Source organism: Bubalus bubalis, chromosome 11, assembly GCF_019923935.1.
Source record: "Bubalus bubalis isolate 160015118507 breed Murrah chromosome 11, NDDB_SH_1, whole genome shotgun sequence".
NCBI lineage: Eukaryota > Metazoa > Chordata > Mammalia > Artiodactyla > Bovidae > Bubalus > Bubalus bubalis.
Window position 1 is genome coordinate 45,609,704 of NC_059167.1, and position 25,427 is coordinate 45,635,130.

At 38.5% G+C, this 25,427-nt stretch overlaps 1 long non-coding RNA gene across 1 annotated transcript; it reads left to right on the top strand.

Moving 5' to 3' along the window:
- The first annotated feature begins 1,767 nt into the window (after positions 1-1,767).
- LOC123328053 lies at positions 1,768-24,631 on the top strand. Its single transcript, XR_006542786.2, has 2 exons — positions 1,768-2,669; positions 23,993-24,631. It is a non-coding gene; the product is annotated as an uncharacterized LOC123328053 (long non-coding RNA).
- Positions 24,632-25,427: the final 796 nt, after the last annotated feature.

The window sequence follows — 25,427 nt, forward strand, 5'->3', positions numbered from 1 at the left end:
TTGATAACTCAAGAGTTTTGAAAACAAAACTGTTGTATTTGTTTTCATTATATTTAAAATATTCAGAAGTAAACTAAATTATCATTAAAAAAAAAAAGAATCACAACAAGAAAGTACTAGGATGGGTCTAAAGGTGATTTCCATTAGTCTTTGTACTCTTCTGAGGTTTCTGAAGTTTTACAGTGAGGATTGTTTACTTCTACATCAGAAGTTTTTGTAAATTACAATTGGAATTACATTTTTTTTGCCTCAAATCAATCAAATGCATATATTTTTTATTATGAAAAAATAATATTTTCTGGATGTTTTCATATGTACAGTAGAATTATGTATGCAACTGCATTTAAAAACCCTAACTCTAAGATTGTAACTAGTCAAAACAGGACAGAGCATTCAAGAGGGTAACATGCATGTTCTAGCATCTTGAAGATGAAACTTCTGACAAATGGCAACAGTTTGTTAATCAATGTAATAGCTACAAATGTTAACTCCCAGTGGATTTGACTTAGATATTATTGAATACTATATTATGTAGTTTCTTGTATGAACTGAAGTTTTATTTGTTCTAACATCAATTCTCAGTTAACCTTGGTAATGGGAGACAGAAAGGACAGTTAAAGATAATCCAAAATCCTAAATTTAGCACAACAGCTGGGACTAGCTAACAGCTATTGTAAAGGCTTACTGGGTGAACAGGCAGCAAGATCTGTGATTCAACTCCTCTTCCTCTGCCAAATTTGCAAGAGGTATAAAGGCTAGGAAAAAAAGGAGTGGAGGCTGAGAGTATTGGATAATCTGGAAAACAAAATAATTATCTTTTAAATGATTAAGTTTCACAGCACATGGATAAATGATGATGTCTGAGCATTTGTTAGACTTGAATCTTTTTACCTTGAAACTTTTGATTGAGAATCTTAAATTTGTTGAAAATTTGGAGTTAATTATGGCACTGGAAAAAGTATTTTTAAAGAAATATATTTTTGACTCATTAATTTATTTTTCAAATTATTTTTTCATTCATTCAACTCTCCTTTATAGAACACTCACTATCTGCTAGGCATATGCTAGTCTCTGAGAGCACTAAAGTCACCAAAAACAGGGTCATTACTCTCATGGAGCTTAACAGTATTGACTACTGCAGTTGCATGGTCTAGGTCAGGTCACATTCTACAGCCTCCCTTAACCTATAAAAGTGAGGTATTTGGACTCAGGCAGTAAATAATCTCTTTATAATTCCAAAATAATTCTATAATTGTTTAAAACATTTGCAGAATGGTTGGAATAATGACCTACCTACCGTGGCAACTCTTAAGTGTTGGTGATAAAGTGTGTTTGCACCTTGGAGCACCCAAGCAAAACAAACATCTCTGTTTCCTGCTTGGTGAGGGGTGAAGGTGGGTGAAGCAAGTCAAAACAGCTGGCAGGAACCTTCCCCCTTTTCTATCTGATTTACTCTCCATTTTTTCCCCCTTAGTGTTGCAAAAAAAAAAAAAAAAAAAGTGAAGTCACTCAGTCGTGTCCAACTCTTTGCGACCCCATGGACTGTAGGCGGCTAGGCTCCTCCATCCATAGGATTTTCCAGGCAAGAATACTGGAGTGGATTGCCATTTCTTTCTCCAAGGGATCTTCCCCACCCAGGGACTGAACCCAGGTCTCCTGCATTCCAGGAAGACTCTGAGGTGGCTCAGACAGTAAAGACCCGGGTTCGATCCCTGGGTCGGGAAGATCCCTTGGACAAAGAAATGGCAACCCACTCCAGTATTCTTGCCTGGAAAATCCCATGAATGGAGGAGCCTGGATGGCTACAGTCCATGGGGTCGCAAAGACTTGAGTAATTAACTTCAAAAAAGCTAGCTTATCTTCAGCAAGGAGGTAATCCCTTCAACTTTGATAGGTTTTGTTGAAATGGGCACAGTATAACAAAACTATATATTTAATGGAGGTCTTTTACTGACTAAAGTGATGAGGATAACTGGTTTACTCACTTTATTAGTGCAAAGCTGTTACTGTTACCAAGGTCATGGAACCAATCCAGGCTAACAGAATGAGCTCCACAAATGCAGGGACTGGTACCTTTTTCTTCTTGTATCTCTAACACCAAGTAAAGGACCTGGCCCAGAGCAGGACCTCAATACATGTTAACTTTTGTATTCACTGATAAAGTTTTCTTGTACATGCCCACAAACTGTACTTGTAATACCAGTTGGCATTTTACTCCCTAGGGATAAAGCTAGAGAGCTGGGAAATCAGTGGGTGGCACAAACTTTATACATGAAGGATATGTTTTCATTGTACTTTTGGTGTTGCCTTATAATAGTAGGATCTTGTGGGTTGAGTTGTGTCTTCCAAAATAATATGCTGATGTCCTATCCCTGATACCTGTGAATGTGACCTTAATTGGAATTAGGGTCTTTGCAGATGTAATCAAGTTAAGATGAAGTCATGCTGGAGTGAGGTGTGCCCTAAATCCAATTATAAGTGTCTTTATAAAGTGAGAGTTATTTGAAGACAGGATACTCAAGGAAGATGGCCCTGTGACCAGGCAACAGAGATTGGAATGATGTAGCTGCAAGCCAAAGAATGCAGAAGATTGCCACGAGCCACCAGAATCCAGAAAGAGGCAAGGAAGGATTCTTCTCCGAGACTTCAGAGGGAGCATGTGCCTGAAGGTATCTTGCTTTTGTCCTTTTCATCTTCAGAACTCTGAGAGAATAAATCTCTGCTGTGTTAAGTCATTCAATCTTGTTGTATTTATTTACTGTGGCCCAAGAAACTAATATAGAACTCCAGCGAAGAGTTTATTGTTTAGTTGCTAAGTCATGTCCGACCCTTTTGTGACCCAATGGACTGTAGCCTGCCAGGCTCCTCTGTCCCTGGGATTTCCCCAGGCAAGAATACTGGAGTGGGTTGCCATTTCCTTCTCCAGGGGATCTTCCTAACCCTGAGATTGAACCCACATCTCTTGCATTGACAGGTGGATTCTTTACCGCTAAGCCACCAGGGAAGCCCCCAACAAAGAATCTTGCCATAATTTTTTCTTGGCCTGTAAGTTGCACTGCTGATACTGCAAGCTTTCTAAGGCTTTCAGGTTCTGAATGGTCACGGAATCATGGGGATCTTTAAGTATGTAAAAATTAGAGTAAATAAGTTGAAAATGTGAAGAAAATCTCTTTAGTGTCACAAAAGAACAACTTTATGATCATGAATAAGTGATTGAGAATCATCACATGAAAATAGACTGTTTTAAACACGGTGATTGGTAGATCTGTTTCACCATATTGTAGAAATAAAGACTAGTATAATTAATTAGACTAGTATAATTAATTAAAATGTATAGATACATCTTCTAACGTAAGTAAAAAAAATCAAACTGTGTACTTTTAGTTCTTGAAGCAACAAGAGGAAAGGCAAGCTATTTTTTCTGTTTCTAAATTGTTTCCAATTGTTCACTCATATTTATTACAGTTCATTTCTTCCTAAGGGAGAAGGATCACAGAGTCATTGCTAAGGTATCGGTTCATGTGAACAGTTCTCCACATTCTTTTAAATGAGTTGGCTGATTTGTCCTTTTTTGAGACTCCTGTTTGTCCACCTTCTTTTAACCACAGGTATAAGGAAGTGAAAAATGACTCTTTCTGGTTCCTGCCTGCAGAAGTGACTGTACTTCTTAGAGATATGAAAGCCTCTAAACTTGAAGTCATGGAAACCTTTAATCTGAAGGTTTGCTGAGCTGCTAGAGGTTTCTGAGCCATCAAGACTTAAGATCTTTTCAAAAGTTAAAAATAATTGCACATTTTTGTGACAGTAATTGTGCTCAGCACTTCACATATATTATACATTTGATCCTGAGAGGGTGATATTATCATTTAGATTAGAAAACTGGGGCTCTGAGGTGAGTATGTTTCCCAAGGCTGTAGTTAATAGGTAGAAGAAGCTTGCTTCCTAAATGGGCTCATTTAATTTCCATTACAACTTTACAAAGTAGGTTAAATTATTCCAAAATTTTCAAATGGGGAAACTGAGACTCAGTAACATTGAGAATGGTTTCATATTTGGAATATAAATTGGTTTATGTAAACATAAGCTCAGTGCTGTAAGAGGTAAGTTCTAAAGAGAATGGCTCTGGCTTGTTTTATGTAAATTCCAAAGAGCAAATAGTCACACTTAGTTAATAACAGCAGCTAATGTATCTTGAGCACTTAAGCAGTAGGCACTACACTGAATGCTTTATAGGTGTTAGTTCATTAGTCCTCACAAAGTCCCTATGAAGTATTATTCAGTATCAGTCAGTTCAGTCGCTCAGTCGTGTCCGACTCTTTGCGACCCCATGAACCGCAGCACGCCAGGCCTCCCTGTCCATCACCAACTCCCGGAGTCCACCCAAACCCATGTCCATCAAGTCAGTGATACCATCCACCCATCTCATCCTCTGTCGTCCCCTTCTCCTCCTGCCCTCAATCTTTCCCAGCATCAAGGTCTTTGCAAATGAGTCAGTTCTTCACATCAGGTGGCCAAAGTATTGGAGTTTCAGCCTCAACATCAGTCCTTCCAATGAACACTCAGGACTGATCTCCTTTAGGATGGACTGCTTGGATCTCCTTGCAGTCCAAGGGACTTCAGAGTCTTCTCCAACACCTTTCACTTTCATCAAGAGGCTCTTTAGTTCTTCATTTTCTGCCATAAGGGTGGTGTCATCTGCATGTCTGAGGTTATTGATATTTCTCCCAGCAATCTTGATTCCAGTTTGTGCTTCCTCCAGCCCAGCGTTTCTCATGATGTGCTCTACATATAAGTTAAATAAGCAGGGTGACAATATACAGCCTTGACGTACTCCTTTTCCTATTTGGAACCAGTCTGTTGTTCCATGTCCAGTTCTAACTGTAGCCCTATTTTATGATCAAATAAACAGGAAAAGGGAAGTTAAATAACATGATCATGTTTAATTAATTAGGAAATCTCAGAGCCAGGATTCACAGTGAAGGAGCGTGATTATGGGGCTTCAGTTCTTAAGCACCACCTAGTACTGGTCCCGTATAGTTTGGTTTTCCATGTAAACCCTGTATCTTCACCACCAAACTTTTGCCATTTTCCCCACATAATGTCCCTTCCTAAATTCTTTCTGGGCATCACAGGTGGCTCAGCAGTAAAGAAGCCACCTGCAATACAGGAGATGTGGGTTCAATTATTGCCTGGAGAAGGAAATGGCAACCCACTCCAATATTCTTGCATGGGCAATCCCATGGACAAAGGAGCTTGGAGGGCTACAGTCCATGAGGTTGTGAAAGAGTTGGACACAACTTCTAGTGACTAAACAACAATAACAATTCCTGTCTAAACCCTTGTGGACATCCAGGGCCCAAAGTCTTACCTCACAATGCTTTCTAATGCTCACACTCACACACACCCATTTGTCTTTTCTCTGAACTCATGTTTTATTTATGATATAAAACCACATGCTATATACTTTTTATCTTTTTATGAGTAGAGATGAACTGTGACCTCTGATTCCTTTTTATTTCTTGTGTTGATGGACAGCAGCTGGGCACAAATCCTCAGGTAATTACTGAAGATCTGAGACCATCATTTTTCTCTAGAATTGCTCTGGCCAACACAGTGGCCACTGGTCACATGTGGCTGTTGAGCACTTGTAACGTGACTAGTGAAACTGAGAAACTGTATTTCCCAATTAATTTAAATTGAATGACTAGTTATTCATTCCATTATTAGAAAAGTCTGTTTGGAACAACTTCGGTATGTGAATCTACTTTTTCCAACTGCAAATTGTAGAAAATGTAAACATTGATCTATTATTTCTATTTTTTCCCAACCAATATATTTTTTTTATTCTAGCAAAATTCACATAACATAAAATTCACTATTTTAAAGTGCACAGTTTAGTGAGTGGCGTTTAGAACATTCATTCACAGCATTGTGTAACTATCATCATTGTCTAGTTCCAGAACATTTCTAACACCCTAAAAAAACCCCTGGTACCCACTGTTTCTTGTGGCTCAGACGGTAAAGCATCTGCCTACACTGCAGGAGACCCGGGTTTGAGACCTGGGTTGGGAAGATCATCTGGAGAAGGAAATGGCAACCCACTCCAGTATTCTTGCCTGGAAAATCCCATGGATGGAGGAGCCCAGTAGGCTACAGTCCATGGGGTTGCAAAGAGTCGGACACGACTGAGTGACTTCACTTCACCCACTGTTTAGCACTCACACTTTGTCTTCCCTCCTCCAAGTCCCTGGTACCCACAAGTCAGCTTCCTGTCTAAATGGATTTGCCTGTCTTGCACATTTCACATAAATGAATCAATTGACTTTTTTTTCAGGCTCAGCACCTGCTAGGAACCAAGGGTACAAAGATAAATATGACAATCTGCTCTTAATGAGATCACTTCCAACTGGGATGCAACAGATTTTTAAAAAGCTGTAGTACAATGTGATGTGATGATTATTGTAATAAAAATACAGACGTTGTGAGAAAACAGATGAAGGAGATGAGGGATGCTGTAAGAAGTCAGTCTGAACTTGGGCATGGGGGCAGAAGTTTGCTAGACCAGTGAGGACCACGCAGGGTAGTGGTGTGAAAAAGAAAGAGCCAGAGTAGGACAGGGAGAGTGTGACCAAGGCATTAGATCAATTATTTCTAATGAAAATATAGCATTCAAATTGAAATGTGCTGTAAGCCTAAAATATACACTGGATTTCAAGGATTTAGTATGATAAAAAGAATGCAAAACATATTAATACTCTAAAAATGTTGATTCTGTGTTGAAATGACCCTACTTTAGATAGATTTGGTTTCTTTAAAAACATTTTTTTTTAAATATGGCTACTGAAAAATATAAAGTTACATCTGTAGCTCACATAGTACTTCTATTAGACAACACTGCTCTAGGACTTAGTGGCTTAGTAGCAATAATACAAAAAACATTTAAAAATCAGCTATGCTCCCCAACCAAGTGATGCCTTCTGGCAGGTCAAATTTAGGGCTCAGGGAGCTTACTGCTTACTCTATCCTATCAAAAGTTCTATGCATCCTGTGGGGATTCCCTGGAGATTCAGTGGTTAGGACTCAGCACTTTCACTGCTGAGGGCACGAGCTCAATCCCTGGTCAGGGAAATAAGATCCTGCAAGTTGGCAGGGTGCAGCCAAAAATTAAAAAGTTATATGCATCCTAATGAAACTTGAACGTACCACAAAATGGTGAGAGCACACCTTAGATACAGTAGACACAGTAGTGAATGACCCTTCCAAACACACACATTGAATTCAGTAGAGTTTTCATAGAAATTACTTTCCCCTTTATGCCTGTTAAAGGATCACACAAAACTACCTTGCCCCCAAATAGTGTGAGCTATTTTCAGAAGCAGTGATGGGTGGACTCCAATGCACAATTAAACTCTCTCCATGAGCTAGTATAAGTCTATTATAAATCAACTTACTGTTCCTTTAAATCTTTTCATCAGAATAAACCAGTTCATCGTATCTTAATGAGAATTCTATAATAGTGCTTTTCATTGTTAAAAAAATAAATCCATACCATTTGACTTGAACAGAGATATAAACAACAGCAGTGACCTCTTGTTTCAAAATGTATGTGATCAGATATTTCAGAAAAAAAAATCTTGAGCAGAGTCTAATTCTTCAAAAGTTTTAAAGAAGCAATCTTAGGTTATTATGCTATTAGGCTTTAAGAAAGAAAAAAAGGTTTGTAAGACTATACAAAAACAATGCAGAAAATCTCCAACTCCTTTTCACAAATGGGAAAACTCATAATTGAAACTAAATTGTTCACATGTAACAGAGCATGGTAGAACAATCTGTAAAGTATTTTTTAAAATCAGATTTTTGCTACTTCTATCAGAACCCAAAATCTCAGTGCAGCATAAAAAGAATTCTAGAAGTGATTCCTTTCTTTGCCTGCTGTGTATATTGCAATAATTTCATACTGCCATGCTTCAGAGAGAACAGAACATTAGCTGCCTTCTTATTCCAAATTGCACAGGCAAAATTCTGTACTTGAAACTCAATGTAATTGGTCTTATTTCCAAAATATCATTTCTGTCTAATGTAATTTTAATTCAATTCGGCATTCATTGAATTTTGCATGCCAAATACTTTGTTGGGCCCTAGAGACACAGAGACAGAAAAGCAAATACTTAACCTCAAGAAGATTTATTAATCTAAAAAAGGAGGTGGCAATGTAAATAAGTAATTGCAATTTATTTGATAGCAGGAAAAAAATTCATGCATAAAGAAAACAGGTGGCACAGAGAAGGAAATTGCTTCTCTCTAGGAGAAGGGGTTACTCAGGAACGAGAAACAACATATTAGCTATGATTTGGAGAATGAAGGGGTCATCAGAAAAACAACATGGGGTGGAGTGGAGATGGGAGAAGCTGTTCCTAGCATGTCATTCAAGCACGTCATTCAAGCATGTCACTGAAGCATGACAGAAAATATTTTGTTCAAGATGTCATATTAGAAGGTCAGATTCAAGGAAGTTAAATGCAAGTGATAGGTACATTAGACAGCCCCCATCTTTTTTCCCCATTGGCTTCAGTTCTTCATCCCTCTCTGTATTCATGCTTTTCCCTTGTAACTTGCAGTCTCTCCCAGTAATAGGTCAAAATATATTTCTCAGATCCTGATTCAGTCACATGACTTTGACAATTAGAATGAGGGTAACATGATGGTTTTTAGTTAGACCTTAAGCAGCCTTAGCTGTTTGCATTCTTGTGCTTCTGTCTTTACCACGAAAAACAGATACCAAGGCTAACCTGCTGGTCCCTGGAAGATAAGAGTCAAGTGGAAGGAACTTTAGCCACCTCATGTGATCCACAGATCATCCCAGTTTTGATGAGCAGAACTACCACAGCCAACCCCTATATCCATGAATATGAATTGTTGTTTTAAGCCATTAAGGTTTGGAGTGGTTTGTGACACAAGGTTATTGAGGCATTAGCAAACCAATACAGCCATAGCAATGAATTTGGGTTTTATCTTGTGGATTACAGAAAACTGTAAAGGATTTTAATAAATCAGTAATAAGATTGTTTCAGAAAGATGGTTTCAGCAACAAAGTGGAAGATGGAGATCAAGGTGGTGACAAAAAAAGCTATTATAGTGCTCCTACCCCAAGAACATGCAAACCTGAACTAAGGCAATGGCAATGGGAATGGAGTAGATGAGACCAGACTGGAGAGATGATTAGGTCTATTAGGTCTATTCTATTTGATAGAACTGGTAGAATTTGAGTGGTGATTGGTTGTAGGCAAAGAAAGAGGGCAACAATCCCACCTCTGCCATTCAATCCTACCCCGATTCAGAATAGTTGGTAGACCACCATATACTTATAGATAGGAAACACATGGAAAAATCAGATTGGCGTCTGAGGGCTAGGGTAAGGGTGGGAAACAGGAGTATAATGTATTTAGTCAAGATATAGTGTCTGAAAGACCTTTTATTGTCTAGACCGACAGTTTAAAGGCAGAGGAAATTTCTGCCCTGACACTTGGGGATGGGGTCTCATCTGGATGTATAGTACTCAGAAACCATCACTGTACAAATGGCAGCTACTCTGTAGAAGTAGATGAAGCTACCATGAGATAGAAGAAGATGTTCAGAAATGTTGGCTGTTGTGAAGTTAAACAAGGTAAGGACTGAGAAATATTCTTTTGATTTAGCAATCACGTCATCCTGACGAGAAGCAACAATTTTGAAACTCTTTTTACAAATGGGCAGTGGTAGCCTGGGCCTAACTGAACTCACTGTTTATTCAGAAAATAGCCCATAGTTGGGAAATTCATAGTGCCAGTGCTTTGACTCAGATCACTACTTTATACCAGGTCAACGTGGCATAATTCTGAGAATAGCTGATAGATTTACTATGGGCACATGTTTTGGGAATTCAATATCATTTGTGCTGTATCCCAGAAAGACCATTATCCATAATTTCATGAAGTATACCAGCAAAAGTCAGCATGCAGAGATTTCACGGAAATTGTTTTTCTGAGAACAAGGTACTTCAGAAATGTTTTCTGATTTATAGGAGTGTCATGTATGAAAATCTCCCCCCCCCCAAAAAAAAACCCCTCCCTAGCTCTTATTCATAAGTTCCCATATACTGAATTTCTCTTTAGTGTGCTATATACATGACATTTTTCTCTCAATAAATCATGGTTCATTTCTATTCATCAGAATACACCATCATGATTGTAGGATACATGACTGGGTATTAATGGCTTGACTAGTAAATGAAATCCGCACAGTAAAAATGTGGCAACATGAATATAAAATAAAACCAGTACAGCTGTTTGGACTGTTAGATGTTGATACAGAACAGGCCCTGGTGATTGCTTTAAATAGAAAGGTGGTACTAGGTCATGCAAGGTGCCTCAGGGTACCTGCCTCACTAGTGGCCCTTCTTTTACCATGTGACTCTACTCCTTCACCACAGATGACTGAACTGATCATTACCTCACCTGAAGGCAACCCTATACAGGTTGGCAAGTGACCAGCAAAGTGGCTCAGTGCTGGAGAACCGACCCATTATATTGGTTCAGTTCAGTTCAGTTCAGTTCAGTCGCTCAGTTGTGTCCGACTCTTTGCGACCCCATGAATCGCAGCATGCCAGGCCTCCCTGTCCATCACCAACTCCCAGAGTTCACCCAGACTCACGTCCATCGAGTCAGTGATGCCATCCAGCCATCTCATCCTCTGTCGTCCCCTTCTCCTCCTACCCCCAATCCCTCCCAGCATCAGAGTCTTTTCCAAAGAGTCAACTCTTCGCATGAGGTGGCCAAAGTACTGGAGTTTCAGCTTTAGCATCATTCCTTCCCAAGAAATCCCAGGGCTGATCTCCTTCAGAATGGACTGGTTGGATCTCCTTGCAGTCCAAGGGACTCTCAAGAGTCTTCTCAAACACCACAGTTCAAATAGTGATCGGCTAATCATATTCATTATGATGGTGGTGGTAGGAGGGTAGCGATGCACTCAGACATGCAGAGTTAGTAGAAACTGAGCAAACACAGAGGCCTCCTGAATGATGAACAATGGGAAAGGGGGCAACAGATACCCAATTCTGAAAAAGCATGATTGCTAGAGGTACCACCAGTCCAAAATGATGGTCAATCAGCTGTATACCTGTTGAGATTTTTTTTTTTTTGGTCTTCATTTTATCGCTCCATGAATCCTTCCAATAAACCCCTATAACAAATGTAAGATCTGAAGATCTCTGATACCTGAAACTTGAAAGCATCTAACATAATTTTACATTGTCATTTTTAATCATGTGTGACAATGTTAAGATACGTTATTGAATTAGGGTCCCTATACACATCAATTGATTATTCAGTCAACTGTGTGTACTGATTAACTACTATGTGCCAGACATGTACTAGCATTAGGAATTTGGTAGTAAACAGATTGACGTGACCCCTGCCTGTATGATGCTATGGTCTAGACTGGAATAGGTAGACTGTTTGGGTCTTAATATGTACTCTGGTGGCTCATATGGTAAAGAATCTGCCTGCAATGCAGGAGACTCAGGTTCTATCCCTGGGTTGGGAAGATCCCCTGGAGAAGGGAATGGCAATTCACTCCAGTACTCTTGTCTGGAGAATTCCATGGACAGAGGTTTGTCCATATAGTATATGGACAGTATGTCTCAGAAGCTTGTGGTCTACATTTTTTTCTTCTGTTTTAAATATTTATGGTTTTCCAAATATATTGATAAAGGTATAGGATTAATACTTAAGTTAATAGTTTAAGGATACCCTACATTTGTATCTGGGTAACTTTTAGTTCAGAGTTTTCTAAGATTTACTGTATTAGAAATAGAGCAAACCACAGAAATCAGGATTAACAAAACTACAAGCTATTAATTAGAACCTGGCCCCTGCGTAGAGCCAGAAATATAGTAGTAAGACGAGGCTCATAGAAGTCAAACAAAGGGAATAAAGTGATGACATTTATATGCCAGCATCTTGCAACAGTGGTAATGTGTCACCTGTAAATGAAAGTGAGTCTTGAAGTAGGAAGGCTGAACATTTTTCTTCGTCCTAAGTAAAAGATAAACTGAAAATTAATGGCATGGATTGCCCAAGATAACAAGGCTGAAAATAAAGATATAGGTGATTCATTAAACTAGATTGAAGAAAAATGGAGAAGATGGAATCAGATACTTGGTGAAATTGAAATGTCAAAGAATTGACATTGATGCATCCTGCTGGTAACTCAATAGTCAAGCAAAAAATTTTAATGCTGTATTTCTTAGACTGACTAAAATTAAGAGTGAATGTCTTTCTCAGTGCAGATAAGATGGTCCAGTGAGAGTAGAGGGTTGAGGGGATCACCGTTAAGCTCTTCAGAGTTTCTTGGACTCTATTTCACTTGAAGCATCAAGGGATTGAAATGCTCTTAGTTATATTTTACCATTCAAACTTTTTTTATGTTTCCCTTTCAAGATACTCAAATCCCTAAGCCCTTGAACTTCTAATTGCTATAAGACTTAGTCTGGTTGCTATAGTAACACTATGGAAATTATCTCTTGTTGTCTTCAATTCAATAGGTTGCAATCTAAGGGTCTGTAGCTCTCTAAGCAGAGAACACAGACAATGTTGGAAATTAGAGATGATATAACCACATCTGTAGAAGATAATTTAATTAGCACAAACTTTATTTATATAATTTTATATAATTAATTAAAAAATTAATGTGAAGTAGATAATCTTAGAGAAAATATAAGCTTATAATATGGAATCAAGAGTAGGTAGAGAAACTGACTAGCCTGCTGCTGCTGCTGCTGCTAAGTCGCTTCAGTCGTGTCCGACTCTGTGCAACCCCATAGACGGCAGCCCACCAGGCTCTTCCGTCCATGGGATTTTCCAGGCAAGAGTACTGGAGTGGGGTGCCATCGCCTTCATCTAAGAAATAGAAAAGTTAGTCAAAGATCTACTTCTTAAAAAAAAAAGATAACAGACCCAGAAGAGTTTGAGAGAATTCTACCAAACGATTGAAGAACAGGTAATTCTTTTGTTGTGTAAATAGTCCAGGGCAAAGAAAGGAATAAAAAGCTTCCTATTTCATTCTGAGACCAACATAATCCTGATAACCAAAATGGAAAGTACTGCTTTCTCCCCAAAACCCACAAGAAACTAATGCCACTTATGTACATAGAAACAAATATCCCAAATATAGTATTAGCACAGAACATGGCAGTATATTAAAGGACTATCACATCAAGACCAAGAGAGTTTATTCTAGAAATACAGAATTATTTCAACATTATGAACTCTATTAATACAAATCACCATACTGATTAAAGACATAGAAACCAAATGATCATCTGATGCTGAAAAAGGAACTTGATACAATTGAATAATATTTCTATTAAAATGCTTTAGAGAGCTAATGAGAGGGGAAAACTTCCTTATAGAGAATTTATCACAACCTTAGAGCAAGCATCATCCTAATAGACATTCAAAGCAAGCATCCCCTTGAAAGAATGAGATAAGAATACCTACTTCCACCATAACTATTTATCATTGTATTTGAGGCGTTCGTCAACACACTAAATCAGGGAAGAAAGACACAGATACAAGTAAATGGAAAGGTTGAAACAAAACTATTTCAGAGGTTATGGTTAAACTAGTAGAACAAACAAGGAAATTTAGTACCAATATGTGATCAACATTTGAAACATTAATAGCTTCTAACACTAACTTATTAGATAATGTTAGAGGAAAGGGATCCATTCATTATAGCAACAAAACCATTGCATCACTTAGAAATAAACCTAGTAAAAATGTTAAAGACTTACATGGGAAAACAATAACAATGAAACAAAATGAAATAAAAAATTTAAATAACTGAAAAAGCAGACCATATTCCTGATAGGAAGAATCAGTGTTTAAAGATAAGATTTCTCAATCAATATAGGTGATTCTTATCTTCTTTATGTTTACAGTATGTATTTTCTGATTTTTCTATAATTGTTACAAATTACCTGTAAAATAAAAATGAAAATACATGCATGCATGAAAATGAAAAAACAAATATATACATACACACAAAGAATTCTCAATCAAAAATTAAATATAGCCTCAATCAAAATCTCTACAAGGTTTTTAAATGGAATTTGACAAGTTGATTGCAAAAGTTTATATGAAACACTGAAATTGCACTTAATACAGTGAAATGCTTACACTAAGAGCACGTGAAAACTAATACCAACCAATGGCCTCTTCAAACCTTGCTTCTCATGCTTACACAGAAAAAGCTATTAGCAGGGGGATGGCAGGTAGAAGTGCCGACACTATTTAAATCATTTCTCGTCTCTCTCTGTCTCGTACCTAGATCATTTCTCTTCTTTTCTCTCTCTCTAGTACCTAGCTCTACTTTCTTTTGTTCAAAGACCCTGTGAGTTCTCTAAATTAAATGCTATATAAAATGTGACTCCTTTGCATTTTGATACATTTTCTTCAAAAATACAAGCTAGAATTTTGCAACTTTTCACATCAATCTCTTTGCATTTTACACTTAAACTTCCAACTGAGTGCATTTTTAATACAAGATCACTTAGAATTAAAGCAGATAATTACCATTTCTCCTCTGAGTGTCAAAAATTCACAGAAACATGGTCTGGCACTTTTGTGTTAGCTATAAAACAGAAAATACAAACAAAAAGAAAACAAAACATTTTGACACAAACCCTGCTGTTTTACAAAATTGGAAAACTTCATTACATGTTTAAAATCTAATTTTGAAATATATTTGGTCCTGCCTATTTCCCTAGATTACTGTACTTTTCCACTTAAATTTAATCGTTACTTTATGTTTTCTGATAGCTCTTTCTAGTGTTTTTGTTTTGCTGCCACATCTTTTTTGATGAGTTTTCTTATTTTTTTACAAATTTTATTTATGTAGAAATTTGGATACAGTGGGGGTAAGAAGAGATTCTCTGTTCTTGTTTTCTTTGCCTGAACTAGGTCTTTGTTGCATTTGCATGGGCTTTCTCTAGTTGTGGCGAGTGAGGGCCTCTCTTTATTGTGGTGCTAGGACTTCTCGTTATGGTGGCTTCTGTTGCTGGGGAGCACAGGCTCTAGGCAAGCAAGCTCAATAGTTGTGGCTCCTGGGCTCTGGAGCACATGGGCTTTGTTGTTCCACAGCATGTGGAATCTTCCTGGACCAGGGATAGAGCCCAGGTCCCCTGCATTAGCAGGCGGATTCCTAACTGTGCCACCAGTGAAGGCCCTAACTACTTTTTAAAAGTTGCTTTTCCTCCCAAGTTCTCAGTTTCCTTCTGTCATTAGGCAACAGGTACTCTTTGAACAAGCCCAAGCTTCAGTTATCTCCCACATGCTAATCAACTTTCAAATCTAAAATTCTGTACCAGTAATCCTTTCCCTCAAATAGGTATCCACCAGGGGAACCCATGGATCCTTCTTTAATGTATTAAATCAATAATATTCTCCTTGTTCCCTGAAAGCGTCTTCTTCTTTCCTGCCTTTCCTTTTTCGGAGCTGCATCACCATCCCCACAGTGAATATTGTATTCGTTCTTACAGTATCTATTGAACACCTGCTGTGTACCAACCACTGTTCTTGATATTTTAGACCACAGTACCAAAACAAAGATTCCAGTCCTCATGGAGCTTACATTCTAGTGAGAGAATACAGACAAGAAATTGAAGAAGGGATATCATATGTGAAAGGCAGGAAAAAAAATAAATCAGAGTAAGTGGGATTTGAGGAAATATTACGGAACCAAACTTGGGTCCACTAGCCCACATGCAGGAAAGCCTATCTACTGACATATGCTGAAGGAGTGTGCATCATTTATTGTACTGGTGCCAGACAAAGAGAACTGGTGGCTCATGTTCAAAACCCTCAAACTCTCCAAAGGATTTCAGCAAAGCATTTTTACATGCAAGGTAAGAGAGGCTGGTCCCAGGGAGTGTAATCAACTCATGCACAATTCTGATTGGTTGATGGTGAGATAACAAGGAGTTGTCACAGAGGTCAACATTATCAGTCCTGAGTAGGTACAATGTAGTCCAATAGGTCTGGGGGATACATTCTCATGATCACAAGTAATTAATTTCTTCCATGGGGTAGTGCTTTTAGCATCTGAAAAAACTCGGGAAATATGTGTCAGATACTATCATTTAGGAACTTCAGAGAGGAGCTAAAGCAGAGATATGGGGGAGGGATCTGTCCCAGAAAGGCCCCAGAGGGTCCTTCTTAGTTACAGAGATGTTATTTCAAATCCAGTTATCACGGTAAACCTCACTGGTGTGATTTGAAGGAGGTTAAGGAAGAAAGGACTTGAGTTTTGAGCAAAGATCTGAAGGAGTTAAGGGAGTTAGCATGTGGCTGCTTAAAGGAAGACTGTCCCTTACTGAAAAAGAGTCCAAATGCCCAGGGCAGAAACATTGCCTTGTTTGTTTGAGAAGAGCAATTGTGTCTGAAACAGTGAATAGGGGAGGGTGAGGGAGGAGAGAGAGAGGGGAGAGACAGCATGAGATAAAGTCAGAGAGAGGATGGACACTGAGACCATGTGAGGCCCTAAGGACTATTGTAAGGACACTGGTCATTGCAGGGCTTTGAACTGAGACATTTTGTAATCTTATTTCTGTTTTAAAAGTCTACTTTGTTCTTTTGAAATGAGACTGTAAGGGGAAAGGACAAACACTACCAGCCAGTTAGTAGGCTATTACTGCAGTCCAGCTAAGACCTAGTGTGGCTTGAACTGCCAACTCCCCTCTTAACCAAGCTCTGAACCTCAGTGAACTCTAGTCAGGCTTTTCTCCTGCTTCCTCAGCCATCTCCCCACCAACTTCCAAGACACACACACCTAAATTCTCTTTCCCAATATTAGACACTGCCCTTGACCCCCACTACCATGGCCTCCATTTAAACTTGTCTGGACTATAGAAATGGCCTCCCTGCCTCCAGCTTATCCCTTCTTCTAGTCTATTCTATCGGCATGGGTATCCTGATTACAGGAAATCTTCTTATGGGAGGCACATTGAGTGTGTGCCTCAGAATTCACTGAGTTTGTGACCTTGATGAGAAAAGAACATTCTAATTTTTGCTAACATTTAACTGTGGGGTCGCTAAGAATTGGACACAACTGAGCGACTTCACTTTCACTTTTTACTTTCATGCATTGGAGAAGGAAATGGCAGTCCACTCCAGTGTTCTTGCCTGGAGAATCCCAGGGACGGCGGAGCCTGGTGGGCTACCGTCTATGGGGTTGCACAGAGTCGGACTTGACTGAAGCGACTTAGCAGCAGCAGCAGTATTTCTTTCACTTATGAAGGTAGGCAACAAACTATAGTAATGGTACACCTACAATTGTCAACAGAAATTATAGATATTTTCATATCCCATTAAAGTCGAAACATTTCAAGATATCATTTATAGCCATGACTACTTTGAAATTATGATAATCATTAGAGCTACCACTAGATCTTTTTATGCACCAATAATGGAGCAAACATCATAATTAAGAAATGCTCTGTATTTCAAGATTATTGGATTCCTTTTAATTGTTATGTAGTTTAATTTATACATTTTAAATTATTATTTTTAGGAATTCACAGGCAGACTTCCAAAGGGATTCAAGGCCATAAAAAATTAAAAAGATTAAAATTATAGCTCTAATTATATCATAATTCCATTTGCTTATAAATAAATTTGCTTGCAAGTCACAAAATAGAAGTTATTTGCAATACACACATCTGACAAAGGATTCAGAACCACCTTTAAAGAAAAAAGATTTCTATAAAGCAATAAGAAAAAAGGCAATGAATTCAATAAAAATATTGGGTAAAAGACTTGAATAGGAACTTGGAAAATGAGGATATCTAACTGGGTGATAAACAAAAATAAAACTTAACAGGAATTTGTATGACTCATCAGGGAAATCCAAATTAAAACCACAATAAGATTACCAGGGGAGAAGTGTGGTGGGGAGGGATAGATTGGAAATTTGTGATTGACATGTATGCACTGTTAAATTTAAAATAGCCAACACAGAGCTACTGTATAGCACAAATCTAAATGGGAAAAGAATAGATACTTGCATACATATAATTGAATCAGTTTGCTGTATACCTGAAACTAACATAACACCTGAAACTAACATAACATTGTTAATCAACTATAAGTGAGTGAGTGAAAGTCACTCAGTCATGTCCGACTCTTTGCAACCCCATGGACTATACAGTCCATGGAATTCTCAGGCCAGAATACTGGAGTGGGTAGCCTTTCCCTTCTCCAGCGGATCTTCCCAACCCAGGGATGGAACCCAGGTCTCCAGCATTGTAGGCGGATTCTTCACCAGCTGAGCCACAAGGGAAACCCAAGAATACTGAAGTGGGTAGCCTATCCCTTCTCCAGTGGATATTCCCAACCCAGGAATTGAATCAGAGTCTCCTGCATTGCAGTCAGATTCTTTACCAACTGAACTATCAGGGAAGCCTGATCAATCAACTATATTCCGATTAAAAAGCAAACAAACAAACAAAACCCCAATGAGAGACCACTATTCCCTTCCCAGAAAGGCTAAGATTTAGAACACTGACAATATCAAGTGTTTTCAAAGATTAAATCTCATATTTTGTCAGTGGGAGCTGCAAAGTAATGCAATCTCTTTGGGAAATCATTTGTTCATTTCTATTAAATATACATTGGCTTTAGGATACAACAATTCCATTTTTTAATCCTCCAGAGAAATGAATGCATATGCCCTCTAATCTGTACACTATATTCATAGCAGCTTTATTCATAATATCTAAAAGATAAAACAACACAAATACTCATCACACAGACAGATAAATAAATTATGATAATTTATATAATGGAATTATATAATATTTTATATTATATAACTACCAATAAATTTTTTTTAAAAGGCTCCAACACAAGGTAGAGAAATCTCAGATGCAGTATTGCATGAAAGATGCCAGACACAAAAAAGTTCTAGCGTGTGATTCAATTTATATACAGTTTGTGTGTTTATACTCAATCACATCCAACTCTTGGACACCCTATGGACTGTAGCCCACCAGGCTCCTCTGTCTATGCGATTCTCCAAGTGAAACTACTGGCATGGGTTGCCTTGCCCTCCTCCAGGGGATCTTGCCAACCCAGGGATCAAACCCATGTCTCTTATGTCTCCTGCATTGGCAGGTGGGTTCTTTACCACTAGCGCCACCTGGGAAACCATATACAGTTTAAGAAAAGGCAAAACTAAAAGATGTGTTTAGAAGTCAGAATAGTGATTAACCCTTCAAGGAAAAGAATGAAAAGTGCACAAAACAATCTCATAGGGTATAGGAAATGTTATATAGTTTTCCCTCAATGGTGGCTATTTAGATGTGCACAAATGTTAAAAAGAAACTACATGCTTAAGATTGTGTACTTCATGCACTTATTGTGTGTACGTTATTACTCACTAGGTGAAATAAAGTTGGTCAAATCTGCAGAAGTGGTAGTGTTTCAGGAAACTCAAACCATGGCAAAACCATTTGGAAAATGGTTTTAATTTAGTCCAAAACAAACTGCCAGTTGACCCAGTGGAAAAAATAAGAAAGTTATTCTTGGATAAGTAAAGAGGAGAATGAAAATAGAAGTATTTTGAAAGCAAAAGCACACCACACAAATGCACTGTTAGCACAACATGCCCCAGCCTTGGATCAGTGAGAATGTGGGTTAAGCAATGGCTCAGAAATCACTCAACACAGTGACAATGTTGGCCTCCAAGCTATTAAAACATATGCTGTTTTGTTTAGTTTACCTTTTTATTGAGATATAATTAACACATAACATTGGATAAGCTTAAGGTGTAGAATGTGTTGATATGGCACATTTAAATACTGAAATATGATGACCATCTTACCACACTAGTGGAGAAGGCAATGGCACCCTACTCCAGTACTCTTGCCCGGAAAATCCCATGGATGGAGGAGCCTGGTGGGCTGCAGTCCATGAGGTCGCTAAGAGTCAGACACGACTGAATGACTTCACTTTGACTTTTCACTTTCATGCATTGGAGAAGGAAATGGCAACCCACTCCAGTGTTCTTGCCTGGAGAATCCCAGGGACATGGGAGCCTAGTGGGCTGCCGTCTATGGGGTTGCATAGAGTCAAACACGACTGAACCGACTTAGCAGCAGTAGCAATTACCATACTAGCACCTCTGTCATTTCTGCTTCCTTTTTCCTCTCTCTTCTTTCTTGTCTGTGGCTTCACACAGATAGCACTTAGGATTGAAGAATATTTTATTCCTTTTGCAGTGAGGCATGAGATGGGTAAATGTCTTTGAGGGAGATCATTTGGCTAGGGAAAATGGAACTCAGAGTACAATCTCCAAGGCCCACAACACTCCCACATTCTTGTTAAGTGCACTCAGCCATCCTGGATGGGCCCTCCAATGTGACCTTCAAATCCTTCCAGTCCTACTTCTGGCCTGCCACTGTCTTTTACTGCCCCTGATGTTCCTCTAAGACTGACTAGTCTTCTTGACTCAGATGTCCTCTCCAGCCCCAGTTTCACTTTCTAACCCCCAGAGTGATTACCCGCTAAGCAGGTCTGATCATGTCATTCCCTTTAAGTGGTTCCCTTTGTCTCAGAATAAAATTGAAACTGTCTGATGGAGAAGGAAATGGCAACCCACTCCAGTACTCTTGCCTGGAAAATCCCATGGACGGAGGAGCCTGGTAGGCTACAGTCCATGGGGTTGCGAAGAGTTGGACACTGAAGACTGGGCGACTTCACTTTCACTTTTCACTTTCATGCATTGGAGAAGGAAATGGCAACCCACTCCAGTGTTCTTGCCTGGAGAATCCCAGGTACAGGGGAGCCTGGTGGGCTGCCGTGTATGGGGTCTCACAGAGTCGGACACAACTGAAGAGACTTAGCAGCAGCAGCAGCAGCAGATGGTAAGCAAGACCTTTTACCATCTGACCCTGTATATCTCCCTCTCCAGCTTCATCTCCCCAGTAGCATCCTGTGATATCAAGAGGGAATGTCCCCAGGTTAGCCTTCAGAGGATCATCATGACCCAGGATTCTAGGGGTATCTTACTTTTGACCTTACTGTAGCATTTGGGTTTAGTATCTGTGAGAATCTGAAGGATGCTGGCCACAGCACCAATTCTGTTATTTGCCTTCTGGCCTTGGAATGCTAGAACTGTCAGCACTACAGTGAGGTTTCCAAACCTGGAAGAAATTAAAACTAGTCATGGGGGGCTCCCTGGACATAGCCCCATTTTCCTTAACACTCAGAATATGTATGGGTGTAGCATCAAGCTCTTTATTCTCAATGTACAAATCCTTTAGAATCTAAAGTGTAGGTTCTTAGTATGGAATTAGATTAACCACCAGTAGGGGAAGAAGTCTCCTTCTTTTACTTTCACAGGGACAACACTGCGATCTTCTTGGTGAAGCTTTGCCAAACTAAAATCTATTCACATCCAAATTATGTTAAATGATAGATCCCTCAAGAGAAACTGGAAAATATGAGTAATACAAATTAATATCAGTGAGTAAAATGTCCAAACCTAGATAGATATTGCCTCTGCAGCACTAGGTTTGTAAGCCTGTAATATATAATCCATAGTGGTGGTGTTGTTCAGTTGCTAAGCCCTGTCCAACTTGTTGTGAAGCCATGGACTGTAGCCCGCCAGGCTCCTCTATCCTCCACTATTTCCTGGAGTTTGCTCAAATTCATGTCTATCGAGACAGTGATGCTATCTAATCATGTCATATCCTCTGCTGCATTCTCGTTTTGCCTTCAATAATCCATAGTGCAGGGGTTCAAAATTAGCATCTAAGAATCAGCGTCATGGAATCTCTGCCCTCTCCTCCTACACGAAAAAATTTTGAGCTTATGTATTTTGGGAGACATGGAATCCATGGCTTTCAGATTCTTAAAGGGATCCAAGATTCATTCATCTTTCTCTTTATCTATTTATCTAAGATTCATTCATCTGTCTGTTTATCTATTTATCTATCTGCCATGACACGTGCCTTGCAGGATCTCAGTTCCCCAACCTGGGACTAAACTTTTCACTGCCTCTGCCAGCGAAAGCACAGAGTCCTAACCACTGGATCACCAGGGAATTCCCCAAAGTCTCCTTAAATAAACAAAAAAGACTTAAAGTGATTAGGCTTATTATTTATATTGAGGAGCGATTGCACTTCATATTGACCCAGAGCAGACCCAAGACATAGACATCCAGGAAATCTGAATGCTGCAGACCAAGATGCTTAACAATTCCCGAACACAATTAAAGCTACTCAAGTAGTGTATTACTACTGTTTTTAAATTGCTTCTTTCCTTTATTGTAAAGAAAGCAAGATAGACTTCTTGCTTTTTAATATGTCTCATGGAAGTAATCTCTGGTTCAATTTTTAAATATACTTACCTAAAACATATCCTATTTAACAAATGAAAACTTAAGAAAACAAAAGGAAAGATATCTCTTGCTCATGGTTAGAATATCTAATCATCATCAAAGTATGTTTTCCCTCTGTTAACTCATAAATTAAACATGATCCCAATAAAATTACTAATAAACATTTTCCCCCCTAGAGCTAGACTGGTTGATATTAAAGTCCATGTAGAAAAATAAACATGACAATAACCAGAAAATCCGAACAGGGAGCTCTGCTGTGGTGGGGGAAAGAGAAGGGACGTGTCTGGCCAGATAATACAAAAAAGCCTCTATTCTTTAAACAACATGGTGCTGGTACATGAATTAGGGTAACCAAAGGAATAGAATGGGAAAATCCAGAATAATACCAAGGAATAGACTAGAATGGAAAAATCCAGAATAATACCAAGTATGTACAGAAATGGGTTTCCCTGGTGGCTCAGTGGTAAAGAATCTGCCTGTCAATGCAGGAGACAAGGGTTGGATCCCTGTGTGGGGAAGATCCCCTGGAAAAAGAAATGGCAATCCATTCCAATATTCTTGCCTAAGAAATCCTATGGACAGAGAACCTGCTGGGCTACAGTCTATGGAGTCATCCACAAAAGAATCAGACATTCTGAGTGACTAAACAACAACAGCAACAACCTGTGGACATAGAATGTATGATAAGGTGATTTTTCAAATCACTGGGGTCAAAAAAAAAGGGGGGGGGCATTTGATATTTCAATACCACTTTCTTCACAACACAGACAGAGTAAACTTTAAATGGATCTGGAATCTGAATATAAAAAGGGAAACCAGAATAATACTGGAAGAAAACATGGGTGAATTTCTCTGTAACATGCATAAAGGGTAGACTTCTAATTGTGATTCAAAATCCAGATGCAATTAGAGTAAAGACAAATACACTTGACTACATAAAAATTTTAAAATTTTACATTGAATCACCTTAAGAAAAATTAAATTACAAATTACAAGCTGGGAAAGAATATTTGTAGCATATATAAAAGAAAGGCCTAATGTTCCCCATAGACAAAGAACTTTAAGAATAAATAAGACTAAAAATATTGCAAAAAATTAGCAAAATGAATGGACAATCACAAAAGATAGAAAATGGCATTTGAAAGATGCTCAGTTTCACTCACAACAAGCCATTTTTCTTCCCCTTGGGTAAACACCCAAGGAAGACAAAAACATATGTCCATGCAAAGCTTTGTACACAAAAGTTCATGGCAATTTTAATCATGGTAATTCCATACTGGAAAAACCCAATGCCCATTATCATATGAATAGATAAACAGCTTTCCTTTTGTTATTTATTCCTAACTTCATCCCATTTGTAGTCAAAGAAGATACTTTGTATGCTATCTTAATTTTAAATCCAGAGAGACTTGAGTTGTGGCCTCACCTGTATTCTACCCTGTAACATATCTGTGTACACATAAGAATGTGTGTTCTGCTATTGCTGGGTAATATTCTGTATAAGTTTGTTAGATTGAGTTGACTTATTGTGCTTTTAAATCCTCTATGCCTTAAGGAGGACAGGAAAGAGTAATGGATGAAGAATTGGAAGTGGAGGAGAGATGGAAGGAGTACCACTGGAGAGGGAGCATGTGTGGAGGGAGTATGACTGAACAGGTGGAGTATTTAGAGAAAGGAAGTAACTTTGTGGCTTGTCATGGTTAAATTTTATTTGGTGTTGTTACTATTAGTAATATAATGTAGTTAGCATAAGTCTGGTTCAAAGTAGAAACCTGATAAACATAACATTTTGTATTTTCTTTTAAGTTGATATGAGGACTTCTTTACATTGTGAACGTGGTTCACCTAATTTGTCACATTATGCTGGTTGATGCTGAGGACGCAGTGGTAAGAGACACCCAGGCCCTTCTCTCATGGTGTTCATCATCCAGTAAGAAAACAGATCTTGTTCCCAGATAGTGATGACCCAGGTTGGGCAGAACAGTATCGGTGAGCACAGGAGGGTGAAACTGGAAAAAAACCTCACACACATAGAGAGAACGGCACAGTGTGGTATACACTAATTTACCCCCTCACCAGATTCAGAATGTGCAAGACTTTGACACCAGAAGCACAGGTTACAAAAGAAAAACAGACAAATTGATCTTATGAAAATTTTAAAAATGTTATGTATCCAAACACACTACACACAGAATAAAAAGGCAACCTACAGAGTAGGAGAAAATATTTGTAAATCACATATCTGGTAAGGGATTAATATCCCAAATATACAGAAACCCCCTAAAACTCAGCAAGAAAAAAAAACAAACATCCAAACAAACCAAGTCAAAAGTGGGCAAAGACCTGAATGGACATTTCTCCAAAGAAGATTTGCAAATGGCCAATAAGCACATGAAAAGATGCCCAACATCACAAATAATTAGGGAAATGCAAATCAAAACTACAATGAGATACCACCTCATACCCATTAGGATGGCTGCTATCAAAGAAAGAGAAAACAACAGGTGTTCATGGGGATGTGGAAAAATTGAAACTTTGTGCACTGTTGGTGGGAATGTGAAATGGAATAGTCAGTGTGAAAAACAGTATGGCAGTTCCTCAAACAATTAAAAATAGACTTATCATATGATTCAGGAATTCCACTTCTGGGTGTATACTCAAGAGAACTGAAAGCAGGGTTTGGAAAATATATTTGTATCCTCATGTTCATAGCAGTATTAGTCTTAGCTAAAACTTGAAAGCAATCCAGTGTCCATCAATGGGTGAATACATATGGAAAATTTGGTATGTATAAATTATATTCACACACACACAAACATAGACACACTAAAATGGTATTCAGCCTTAAAAGCGAAAGAAATTCTCCAATATGAGACTACATGGATGAACTTTGAGGACATTCTGATAGTCACAAAAAAATAAATACCATTTGATTCCACTGAGAGTACTTATAGTAGATGAAATCATAAAGTCATAAAGACAGAATTAGT